Here is a 13,751-nt window from a genome sequence, read left to right on the forward strand (position 1 = left end):
TTAAAAATATATATATATGAATTTAGTTTTATCAATTATAGTTGACATTCAATGTTATTTTATGTAGGTTTCAGGTTACAGCATAGTCCAGCTCTTGAATAATTAATTCCTTACATTTGGAGATTTTATTGAGTGAATTCAGCACAGTAGAGAAACCTATACTCCTCTTGGCAACATACCCACAATTACCTCTAACACCAAGAGTGCTACATAGTGGTGTGATATAAGGTGTTTTGGACTCACCCATCCAATATAATAAAACCCTAATATACAAATCGACCGAACATTGGAACAACAGGTCACTATGATGCGCACTGACAACCAGAGGCAGATGCTTAACATAGGACAGTGTACTCCCACAGGGGGAGTGCTGCTCAGCCAGAAGTCAGGCTTACAGCTGGTGAGCACAGCCAGGAGCTTCTTCTGCCTCTGCAGCAGATGCATGTGGTAAACCACAGTCTGACATCCCTCAAGGGGTCCCAGATTGAAGAGGGTGCAGGCCGGGCTGAAACACACCCTCCCCCGTGCATGAATTTCATGCACCGGGCCACTAGTGTTTAATAAGAGTGGTGAAAGCAGACATCCTTGTCTTGTTCCTGTTCTTAAGGGAAATGGTTTCAGGTTTTGCCCATTGAGTATGATGTTGGCTGTAGGTTTGTCATATGTGGCCTTTGTTAAGTTAAGGTCTGATCCCTCTATTCCCACTTTACTGAGACTCTTTATCAAAAACATTTTAATTAGCAGTTTAAATTGATCCCATGGAGAAAAGAGCAGTATGGAAAACAGGTGATACCATTGCATTTACTTATTTTGTTTCCATGCTGATTAATTCTCATAGGAAAGTATAAGGATCTAAGTTATGTAGAATTTTAGTGTATTTCATTTTGCTAGAAATTACTTACTAAAATTCTGACAAACTAGGAAAGCATGAAGTAGACTGTAAACCTATCAAAATAGTGCACCCAGTGAGAACCATGATGCCCATGTACTAGTAGTAACCTGTCAGCTACACTTGTCTTTATATGTCACTTTTGATCAACTGGATCACACTATGTTGCTGTGCTATATCCTGAGCTTCCCAATTATCCTTGCTTTCAGGCCTGATCTTATTTGTGCTAGGATTCTATTATTAGATGTAACACTCAGAATTCCTAGTGACAGAGCATCAGGTTTTCCTTGAGCTTCTCAGTATTTAATAAATAAAAGGTGTTGGCTGCAGTATAGTGTTATTTTGTCATGAGATTTGAAGTCTAAAAGTTCATTTTGAGCATAGAGAAGTATATATGGGCTGTCGGGCTAGCTGAAAATTTTCAGAGGTAAAAGTACAGTCCAGGTATTTGTCTGTGCCAGTATCCAGCATGCTCATTGAGATGTATGCCAGTCTCAGTCTTTGGAAGGTGTGGTTGTAGTGTACAGTCTGTTCTTGGCTTCTTTTTCCTTTTCCTGTTTCTTTCTCTACTCCTACACTAGGAGGAAGAATAATTTACAGAACGTCGCATGTCTGGTGTTCGCGACAGGAAAAGGAGCGACGTCTCTAATTTCAGCCGCCAAGGGAGGGAAGACTTCAGTGCTCACTCCAGCCACGTTTGCAGTCTAATTAGGGTGAGTTACATAAAACGCGATTTGGACTCAGCTGCCTTCTTGCAAAGGTAACTTAGACTTTCTGCCTAATCGTAGCCTTCAAAATGAAACGGAACGGAGCTTTATTTTTCATGCGATTTTTAAAAATATATATTTTATTGATTCTTTTACAGGGAGAGTTAGAAACATCGATGAGAGAGAAACATCAATCAGCTGCCTCCCGCACATCTCCTACTGGGGATGTGCCCGCAACCAAGGTATATGCCCTTGACCGGAATCGAACCTGGGACCTTTCAGTCCGCAGGCCGACGCTCTATCCACTGAGCCAAACCGGTTTCGGCATGTTTTTTATCTTTAAAATAATTGGAATCACATTGTGCATGTTTCCCCTATGTGTTTTTTAATTTTCACCCAAGAATATGTATTTATGGATTTTAGAGAGAGTAGAAAGGAGTGGGAGGGAGGGGGTGGAGAGAAACATTGATGTGAGAAACATCGATTGGTTGACTTCCACATGTACCCCAACCGGGGTTCAAACCCACAACCTGGATATGTGCCCTGACTGGGAATCGAACCCATGACCCAGTGCATGGACGACACTCCAACCAACTGAGCCATACTGGTTAGGGCCCCTCCATGCTTTTTCATAGTAGATTATTTCTTGGAGATAATGTCCATGTCAGTACTGATAATTTTATAATTCTTTTATATATGTTCTATATCCTGGCTACTGTGTTAAAGACTGTATTATGGAAAATTTCAAATATATGTAAAAGAGAAACCCCATCCACAGATTATTTTGAAGCAAATTCCAGATATTATAATTTCATGCATACATACTTTATATGTATCTCTAATGCAGGGATAGGGAACATTTTTTCTGCAAAGGGCCATTGGGATATTTATAACATCATTCGTGGGCCATAGAAAATTATCAACTTAAAAATTAGCCTGCTATATTTGGTCCAACATTTAATTAACTCACCCCGAATGCCTTGGCAGGACCAGGCCAAATGATTTCACGGGCTTTATAGGGCCTGCGGGCTGGACGTTCCCCACCCCTGCTCTAATGGATAAGGCCTTTGAACAAATTTAGCTACTAAGCCTTTATTATATGTAAAAATTAACAATAAACCCTTTATATCATCTAATTTCTAACCTATGTTCAGATTTACTGAATTGCCTCAAGTATGTCTTTTTGTAGTGGCTTGTTCAAATGAGTATCCAGACAAGGGCTACATGCACATCGTGCTTGTTTTGACACCTGTTAACTTTCTTTCAATAGATAGGGTCCTTCTTCAGTCTCCCCCTTTTAATACTCATTCATTCATTTATTCATAGGAAAATTATCCAACCTGTAGACATTTCCATATTCTGTATTTGGCTGGTTGTCTGTTCTTCCACCTCCTGTATTTCCTATAAACTGGTAGGTAGATCTAGGCTTGATTAGAATCAGATTCTATTTTTGGCAAGAATACTTCATAGTGATGCTGTGTACTTCCTACTGCATCCTGTTAGGAGGTCCCTGATGTCTAATGCTGCTGTTTTTGTGATGTTTGCTTGAGCAGTGTATTCATGTAGTATTAGGCTGATTAATCCATTATGATAAAGATCCCCAGCAGCCTTTCAAATAATGGTTTTTAGTCAAGTATTGATCTTTGCCTACATTCCGGAAGAATGTTGGTAAATGTTTAACAATTGGCCATTTGCCAATTTTTATGGTATAAACACTCCTGCCATGGCCAATTTCACTCTTACTGATGTGTCGCTGAATGTGGGGTTGGAACAGATGTGCACAGTTGGCTCTCACAAGCTGGTTTGAATTGTTTCCAGCAAACCACAGCTTAGATCCATTACTTCATTGGTAGTTGCAAAATGGTGATACTCTATTTTATTATGTTTACATTTATTAATTTGGACCATGGTTTATTTAACCATTTTTCTTATTGTTGGACATTTCACCTATGACTATTATAAAACTTGTGAGCTGAAGAATACCATAAAACAATATAATTCTCAATACATCACCACATTCCTTATATGTATTTGAGTTTATAGAATCATATGAAAACTGAAATAGACTTCAGTAATGATGACCAGGAAGAATGTCTTATTCATTTAACCAATATTTACTGAGTATGTACTGTGTGCTTGCTGCTGTGGAGAATTCAAAGAGGAATATGGATATGGCCCCACATTCTGCCAATCAGTATTAGTTAACTTGTGAGAAGAGTGCTGAAGTCTGGGTGGTTTCTAACTAGGACGGGCTGTGGATGTGGTGGTGAGGAGGGTACACAAGCTGTTGAGCTAACCTTTGAAGGATGGATATGATTTTTGGAGTCAGATTTTGTTGGTTCTCCTTTGATATCTGCCTTGGTTCACTTCTTATTACCAGCTGTCTGGGAGGCTACTATAGCAATTTTTAATCTGGCTTGCTTGCTTTGTTCTTTCCTTCATTGAGCAACAGGATTAATTTTCTTAAGCACAGCTATGATGTCATCTCTCTACTCAAAACCCTTCCTTGATGTGAATACCAAATATCTTTGTCTTGAAAACTGGACCTGAAGCCACGAGAATACATGAGTTCAGTAAGGGACATAGTACCATGGTCTGGCATGCCCAGGGAGGAGTATATTTCAGGAATAAGTGGAGACCAGAAGACTAAAAAGTCTGCTGACGGGGCAAAAAGAATGAAGAGTAGGGGAGAAATTTGTAAACTGTGTCCTTAGGAAGTCTTAAAACAGTTTTTTTTGCAGTGATAGGGTTAATCCACGTTGTAAAAGGTTGTGGAGTGATTGAGAAACTGATGTGGTGTAGTTGTCATCACAAACTCATTTTGAAATGCTTAAGGCTTAGAAGTTTGTCTGACTATATGTCACATTTAAAAAATTCATGATAGAAAAGAGACAGTTTCAAGATAATAGAATCTTTTCCCAGGTTGCCTGGTTGCCTGCCTTCCTTCCCTTCAAAATGCCTGATGATCAGGAGAAATGCATTGATGTAAATGTTATATGAGAAATTAAACTTGACTTTCATAAGGTTAAATATCATGTGTTTTTGATGCTTAACTCTGTGCATGTCTCTCCATCTGGGATCTAGTAAACTGCTACTACATATCCCATGGTGCATGATGAAGGAGTTATTGGTAAACACTGGCAAATAAATTAAAGAATCATAGAGTGTCAATGTTGAAAGAGAATTTAAATATCATCTTGGCCAATTCTCACATTATAGGCAAGGAGATTGAGATCCAGTGAATGTAACTTGCTTTGTTCTCCTTCAGAATCCTGTGAAGATGGGAAATCTTTGTTCAAATCTTTGTTGCAGCAGATTTGGTATCAGAGAAAGCAATCTATATTAATTTAACTTGAGGGGCACACCTTAATTTTTCTATAGGTAATAACACTAATATATAAACTTAAAAGCTATATTAAAGAATAAATATGGTACCCTCTTTATGCAAGAAATTAATATTATTTTCCTGTGTTCTCTCCCATGTGATTTACAGTGGTGGGCAGATTTTCCTGAGATACTTCAGAGAGACAGGAAAGAAAGTCTTATCTTCATAAATACCTAAAAATCTTAGGAATATATCTATTTTTTATTTAATAAGAATTATTATAAAACTTCAACAATGATCAATTATGGCCCATCTTGTTTAATCTGTATTCTCCCTCCCATAAGATTAATTACATTTTGTTCTACCCTTAGCTTTTTAAAAAATATATTTTTATTGATTTTTAGAGAGGAAGGGAGAAGGAAAGAGAGAAACATCAATGATGAGAGAGAACCACCCCCACTGGGGACCGAGCCCGTGACCTGGGAATGTGCCCTGACCAGGAATCGAACTGTGATCTGGCTCATAGGTCAATGCTCAACCACTGAGCCATGCCGGCTGGGCTCTACCCTTAGCTTAAAAAAATTGAGATATAATTTGCAGACCATAAAGTTCATCCATTATAAGTGTACAATTCAGTGATTTCTAGTAAATTTATCAAATTGTGCTACTGTCACTATAATCCAGTTTTAGAACATATTCAGCACTCCAGTAATATCCCTTATGGTAATCCCATACCAGCACCAGGCAACTACTAACTTACTTTCTGTTTCTATAGCTTCGCCTTTTATGGACATTTTATATAAGCAGAATCATAAAAATTGGGGCCTTTTGTGTCTGGCTTCCTTTATTTTGTATAATGGTTTTGAGGTTCATCCATGTTATAGCATGCATCAATATTTAATTTCTTTTTTATTGCTGAATAACTTTCATTGTATGGCCGTGCCACATTTTGTCTATTCATTTTTCAATTTGATGGACATTGGAGTTGTTTTTACTTTTTGCCCATCATGAATAATGCTGCTGTGAACATTTGAATACAAGTTTTGGTATATACATATTTTAATTTCTCTTGGGTATAGATGTAGGAGTACATTTCCTGGGTGTATGATAAATTTTTGTTTAATCTTTTAAGAAACTACCAAACTTTTCCAAAGTGTCTCTACCATTTTACATTCCTAGCAGCAATCTATGATGATTGCTTGTTCTTTACATCTTCACCAATACTGATTATTGTTTTTATTATAGCCATCCTAGTAGGTGTGAAGTGGTATTTTGTTATGGTTTTGATTTACATTTCCCCGATGACTAATGATGTTGAGCATCTTCTTATGTGCTTATTAGTGGTTCCTATAGCTTTTTTGGTGAAATATCTACTCAAATTGTGTGCCCAGTTTTAATTGTTTGTCTCATTGTTGAGTTGCATATTCTGGAGTTCTTTGTATATAAGTTATAAGTCCTACACCAGATATGTGATTTGTAAATACATTGTTCCAATCTGTGACTTGTCTTTTCATTTTCTTAATGGTGTCTTTTGAAACACAAAAATATGAATTTTGATGAAGTGCAATTTATCAGTTTTTTCCAGTTTGGATCATGCTTTTGGCATCATATCTAAGCAATCTTTGTCTTCAAGACCTTCTTCTATTTCCTTCTAAAACTATAATTTTACTCTTACATTCATGTCTCTAATCCATTTGATTTAATTCTTATATATAGTATGAGTTAAGGGTCTAAGTTCATCTCTTGGTATGTGGATATCCAGTTTTCTCAGCACTACTTGCTGAAAAATACTCTCCTTTCTGTACTGAATTGCCTTGACACCTTTGTTGAACATCATTTGACTGTGAATAAAGGGTTTATTTCTGCACTACATTCTATTCTGTTGCTTTGTATATCCTTATGCCAGTACTACACTGAATGTTTTTTTAAAGCAGAGGAATCATATATAGTCTTGTCAAGAGGCAATCACCTGACTCATAAGGCTAAATATGTGCTACACTAGCATATTTTTAGATAGTGTCTAGTGTCTTATTTATCTGAATTTGTGATGCAAGCGTAATGAGAAGCATTTTTTTTTAGTTCCTTAAAGTTGCAACACTTTATTGCTTTGCAGCCTTCTGACATGCTTATTCCCTGGATGTAGAGTAACTCCTGTCTACCTGCTTACCCCCATCTCAGTTCCCTTTTTTGCTTTTTACTACTAAGTGTCTCATAGGTTCAAAATGTTATATTGATTGCTGCCTGATCATAGTAGCCTTGTGACATTGATGATGTCATTTTACTTCCCCAGGCCTTAATTTTCTCGTTTGCAAAGTGAAAGAATTGAATTTGATATTATTACTTTTCCAGTCTCAGTCATTGATATTTTCCCTGTTGAACATTTCCAAGGCATGTGTAAGTTTATCTCTTTCTACTGGTGAAAAAATTGTTCTTTTAACAGAATTGAATGAGCTTGTATTTTGAGGGTAGGCAGGGCATCACCAGAGGATCGGGGCAGGTATCATTGGAAAAGTAGTCCTGGCAAACATTTTATTGTGTACATAGGTGTATATGACAGATGAATCCATCACTGTGTAACTGGGTGATCAGGGGCTAGGTAGGCATAGGCTTGCACATGCTTTTGTGATTAGAAAGGAGAGAGAATGATTTCTGTTACAAAGAAATAGCCATTTTTATGAACTTGCCAAGAAGAGGAATGGTCCTTACTGATGAAATCCTTGAAGCTTTGCATATGGCTAACTCTCTACTTGATTGATACTTAAAAGTGTAGTTCCCACTGGCAAGCTCCTTTCAACATTTTCCATCCTGTAAGTGTTTTTTTTTTATTTTCCTTTGGCATTAGAATGCTTTTATTTTCTTCATAAAATATTCCGAGTTTGGGAGGATAGGGGCCCTTTTCCACAGCTGAAGTTATTCCAAGTTTCATTCCCCTGAAGAATCGGCTTTCTTTCCTTGAAGCTTTCAATCACCACATCTGCTGCTTTATTTCCACTCAGTAAGTTAGAACATGTTTTCATTTAGTCATTGATTTGGGGCTTTGTAAAAATCTGAAGGAAATTAGTAAATAGACAGTAGTATCTATGAATAATATTTTGCCTGGAAATTTCTAAGTATAATGAAGAGGATAAAAATTTTTAGAAGTTAGAGTTTTGAATGAAGATACTGAGAAACAGATTTAGCAGATCAGTTTCAGAAAATATACATCTTCTAATGGTGTTTTAATAAACACTGGAAATCATTAATGTGTTTTCTACATTTAGGATTAAATGACAATTTCTTTCATAAACTTTTTAATCTGTTTTTTTTTCAGGATTTGGTTTTGTTTTATTTTTTCCATGGTTGCACTTATAAAATTGTGGATTTGACAAAGACTTGCTGGTATCTGGTGTCCCACCTTATTAACTATAAGACGTCATGAATAAACCTGCAATTGCTTCATGAGTATGGTGGCTTTAATGTCTGCAGAAAAATGTTGTCCTCCCCTCTCTTCTTTCATTCTGTTACCTTCTGGAAAAGCACTTACATTGTCATCTTTTGCATGCATATCCTAGATTATTCAGCCAAAGTATTCTTTTTCAATTTTATTTTTCATGAAGTTATGCTTTTTCTTTCTTTCTTTTTTTAAAACATTGATTAGAGCATTCTGGATAAAAATTTTGAATATATCCCTAGCCAGGTGGCTTAGTTGTTGGAATGTTGTCCCATACACCAAAAGGTGGCAGATTCGATCCCCATTCAGGGCACATACCTGGGTTGTGGGTTCAGTTCCCAGTTGGGGCATGTACAGTGGGCAATTGATTGATGTTTCTCACTCACATAGATGTTTCTCCGTCTCTTTCTCTCCCCCTCTCTCTCCTTCCCCCTTCCTCTACCTCTAAAAAACCAATAAAGCATAGTCTCCAGTGAGGATTAAAACAATTTTTTGAATCTAATTTAACGTCATAAATTAACTAAAAATATTATAAGAGGAGATTTTTTTACTGAATTCAATTCTCATTATTCACTCACTGTGTGAGTACTTACTAAACACAAGGCAGTGTGTTTTCGTGCTATGGGAAACAAAAAGATGAAGTAGATAAAAAATTGGTAGAATAAAGCTAGATTAATATCTCCTACCATTAAAGGAAATGAACACAGAATACAAACACAAGGATGAGATTCTTCAGCAGCATCCAAACAAGGAAAGATGCCTGAGCTAATCGCATTTTTACTTTGGGAACAGTGGCAACTAAGGGAAAACCTGAGATTTGGGGCATGCTCTCGACTGCCTGTCTCCCTCCAGAAGCCATATATGTGAGTAGGTGAAACTTAAGATATCTTACTGATACTCCAAATTGGGAGTGAAGTGGAGTGAGTAGGTAATCTCAATTTTCCCTTCTCTTGACTGAGAGTAGTGGACAAGACTTCCGGAAAGAGAGGGAAAAAGCTGGAAAAGTGATATGCTGAAAGGGAAGGCCCAGAGCTCCATGCTGAACTGCGGGGACAAACTAAAGTCTGAGAAGTACTCCAAGGCCATTTACCTCAGGACTTGGGAGAATACACTCCGCTACAGGATCTTTTATGTTGATTGTTCTGGTATTTCCTTCATATTTCAAAATAACATATTTGTATAACCTCTTGTTGATATTTCAGTGTTAGTCATCATCATTTGTCTCCCCCCCCCCCGCCCAAAATTTTATTTTTTATTACAAAGGGTATTACATATGTGTCCATTTTTTCCCCCGCCCTAGATTTTGCTACATTATTTACTTTTCTTCCTTGCACAGATTTTTGTATGCCTTGGAGTGAATAATCAGCTTGTTTTCTTTTCAATGTACTTGCCCCTAAATCAACTGTAGACTCAGTGTTCCAAAGTTCTTCTTATGAAATTCTGACACATCAGGTATTAGTTTCATCTTTCTGAGGAAATCTAAAGCAATTGTCTTCTATGCATGTTATATAGTTTTTATCATGGTATCTCCCTACACTGTCATTCAAGGATTCCCTTCTTCTTTCTCCTATGTTGGATCTACTTTATCCTGTATCTATGTCATGCTCTTACTTGGTTTATTCTCTTGTTTTGGTAGAGAATATCCTTGAGTAGCTTTCTTGGAAAGGGTGCGTGGAACTCAATTTGAGACCTTGAATGTCTAAAAATATATTTAATTGAACCATCATGAAGACTGCCAGTTTGGGCATACAATTATTGTGGAAATAAGTTTTCTTCAGAATTTTAATGGCATTGTTCCAATGAATTCTAGCTTCCAGTAGTATATATTAAGAAGTCTAAAACCATATGGACTCCTGATCATTTATATGAGGCTTGCCCTCCTCTACCACCCTCTGCTGGAAACTTGTGGAATTTTCTAACTCCAGTGTTTTAAAATTTCATGTTGATGTGCCCTGCCAGGGATCTGTTTTTGTTTTGTTTTGTTTGTTTTTCCCCATTGTCTTGGGTACTCAGTGGGCTCTTTTAATTTAGAAACTCATATTCTTCATTTTTGGGACATTTTCTTGAACTATTTACTTGATTTTTTCCTGCTATTTGCTCTATTTCTTTTTGTGGAACTTTTATTTGGATATTACTATACTTTCTGTAAGATTTCCTCAGATTATCTTTGAAACTTTCTATTAAGCTTTTATTTTTGAATTTTAAAAGATATATAATGAAGAAATTAAGTATTTTTGGCCACAGGATTAAGTCTGTAGTTAGGCTGGCTTTCAAGATCCCTAACATCTTGCCCTAGCTGTTTTGGCTCAGTGAACAGAGCGTCGGCCTATGGACTCAAGGATCCCGGGTTAGATTCCAGTCAAGGGCACATGCCTGGGTTGCAGGCTCGATCCCCAGTAGGGGGCGTGCAGGAGGCAGTGAATCAATGAATCTCTCTCATCATTGATGTTTCTATATCGCTCCCCCTTCCTCTCTTAAAACAATAAAAAAAATACTTTTAAAAAAGATCCCTAACATCTTGATATTTTATAACTGTGCCTACACTTAGAATGAGGTTTAACTTGTCCCATAAACCTTCAGCTCTCTTTATACCTATCATCTCCTAAAGAAAATGTGTGGACTCCACTCGTTGCACTGCCTCAGAAGTGATCACATCTATTCATTTTGTGTATCCCAATGCCTAGCACAGTGCCTCACACATACCAGTCACACATTGTTTTACGATTGATTGCACCTACCATGGGCAAGGTGATAGGAAAAAAAAGATACAAAGACAACTCAGAAATCTTCTTTGCATCAAGGATCAAATAAGTTTCATTTAGACATATAAAGAACCTTTCTATTAAGCTTTCTCTTTCTGCTATTACGTTTTTAATTTCCAAGTGCTCTTTTTAATTTTTTTGAATGTTCGTTTTCCAATAGCATCCCGTTATTTCATCTTTATAAATAACATTTATCTCTCATTGAGACTTTCCCTGATGACTCTATTTAAAATTGCATTCCCAATTCTGACCCTGTTATCTGTAGAATATGTTTCATGAGGGTAGATACATTTTTTCCCCACTAGTATTTTACCAGAATCTCAAAGTGTCTAGCACATAGTAAATGTTTAAATATTTCTGGAATAAGCTGGATTATCTTTCTGACGGTATTAATAATATACATTTAAGTTTTTCTCCTAGTATAGATCTAATCTTTTTTTTTTTTGGTGTTACCTTTTTATATTTTTAGTAGAGGACTGGTGCACAAAAGTCATGCACAGGGTAGGGGGTTAAGTCCCTCATCCTGGCCTGCAATCTCTCGCAATCCAGGACCACTCAGGGGATGTCGGACATTCCTTTCCGAATCCGGGACCACTGGCTCCTAACCGCTGGTCTGCCTGCTTGCTTGATTGCCCCCAACCACTCTGCATGACTGCCTGATCGCCCCTAACCCTTTTTTTTTTGGTTGTATTTTTATATTTTTAGTAGAGGACTGGTGCACAAAAGTCATGCACAGGGTAGGGGGTTAAGTCCCTCATCCTGGCCTGCAATCTCTCGCAATCCAGGACCACTCAGGGGATGTCGGACATTCCTTTCCGAATCCGGGACCACTGGCTCCTAACCGCTGGTCTGCCTGCTTGCTTGATTGCCCCCAACCACTCTGCATGACTGCCTGATCGCCCCTAACCCTTCTGCCTGCCTGCCTGATCACCCCTAACCGCTTCTGCCTGCCTGTCTGATTGCCCCTAACCACTCATCTGCCTGCCTGATCACCCCTAATCGCCTCTGCCTGCTTGATCGCCTCAAACCACTCGCCTGCCTACCTGATTGCCTCTAACCACCTTTGCTTGCCTGATCACCCCTAACCACTTGCCTGCCTGTCTGATCACCCTTAACCACTCACGTGCCTGCCTGATTGCTCCTAACTGCTCTGCCTGCCTCATAGCCCCTAACCACTCACCTGTCTGCCTGATCACCCCTAACTGCCTCTGCCTTGGCCTTTGCCACTGTGGCTTCGTCCAGAAGGACGTCCAGAATGACATTCGGAAGGTTGTTTGGCTGTCCGGTCTAATTAGCATATTATCCTTTTATTATTATAGATTGCTCTTAGATTAGAAAATTTTCTGCAGATACCTGGTGATACTTCATCATCTGTTTATATTTAAGAATGAGGGTTAAAAGCTGCCTGGAGTAAAAGAATAAATAGGCGGGACTTGCTATCTGTGGGCTTCATGGTAGAATGATCTTGTTTGGCCATCTTGTTGGATATCTCCTTATGTTTGTGTCTAGATCTTCCTTGTTGACTGGTTCAATTACCTGGAGCACATTCTTCCACTCTTTGGATGTAATAGTCTGGGAGCAGAGAGGAAGAGGGCTGGAAGAGACTCAGCATCCAGAGTACATATGTTACTAATCTTCCTGTTTTCAGTATGGCCCTAATGCCTTCATCTGGCCATCTTGGCTGGAAGCAGAAGTCAGTTTAATTAAATGGCATATTTCTCAGTCTTCTTTTAATAAAGGATTGTTTTAACAAACACATTAATGCTGGTGCAAGGCTTTTCCCTTAAAAGCACATAGAGATTTTTTTTTTGTTTGTGTTTTCATTTTGTTTTTAAAGTAGCTGGTAATTTAAAGGACCAGTCCATGAGGACCTGTAGAGTAGGGGCCCTGAGATGGATAATTCCTGAGGCTTTTGTCATTCTCTGTTGCTGCATGCTTTGTTATTGAAGGCTGTTCAAGGTCTCATCAACTTTGGAGTTTTGACCCACTGATTATTTCATAAATTTTAATGAAATACAGATTGAGAGAAATCATTGATGGGGCCACATGGTTGTACCATATTTATGCACTGGCTCAGAATGAAAATCTCTATGAAATTACTGAGTTACCTTTGTGGAAAGCCCCAAACTCCATCTTCTAGCTTGTCTGATCTAGCTAGGACAAAATCAAGAGTGATTTGCAGAAACTTCTATGTTCTTGGCACATTGCTATGATTTATTTTTAAGGCACAGAAAATTGTCTAAATATTAGCACACATATTACAGATTTGCAAATAAACTATATATAGTTATATAGAGTATGCTGTGCTTTTCTAAGGAGTCTGTAAAGAATGTGGTTTAACTTGCCAGTGTGTAATAATAAACTTATTTTTTGTGTGATTATGAGCTTTATTTATAATTCAACAGCAGATGTTTATTTTCATTAAGTTACAATTCTAACGTTTTTGGCTTAACTAAAATTTCCTCTATATCTCACAAAATAAAAAAAAAAATTAGACTGAAACTTTCTTTCAAAAGATCCTTCAGATGGGACCAGGTTATTTTAGAAACAGATTTAATTATCCATGATAATAAGGAGTAGAGAGCGAAAAGGAAATTGTGATCTTTGAAGAACCCCTAAATATCATTTTAGTCCATCA

The 13,751-nt window shown here is 37.6% G+C and overlaps 1 protein-coding gene across 2 annotated transcripts in view; it reads left to right on the forward strand.

Annotated features, from left to right (window-relative positions):
- The window catches only part of REPS2 (RALBP1 associated Eps domain containing 2), a 186,547-nt gene that overhangs the window by 125,082 nt on the left and 47,714 nt on the right, over window positions 1-13,751 (forward strand). The gene's annotated exons all lie outside the window — the stretch shown is intronic.

This window comes from Myotis davidii, unplaced genomic scaffold (genome assembly GCF_000327345.1).
Source record: "Myotis davidii unplaced genomic scaffold, ASM32734v1 scaffold604, whole genome shotgun sequence".
Classification (NCBI taxonomy): domain Eukaryota; kingdom Metazoa; phylum Chordata; class Mammalia; order Chiroptera; family Vespertilionidae; genus Myotis; species Myotis davidii.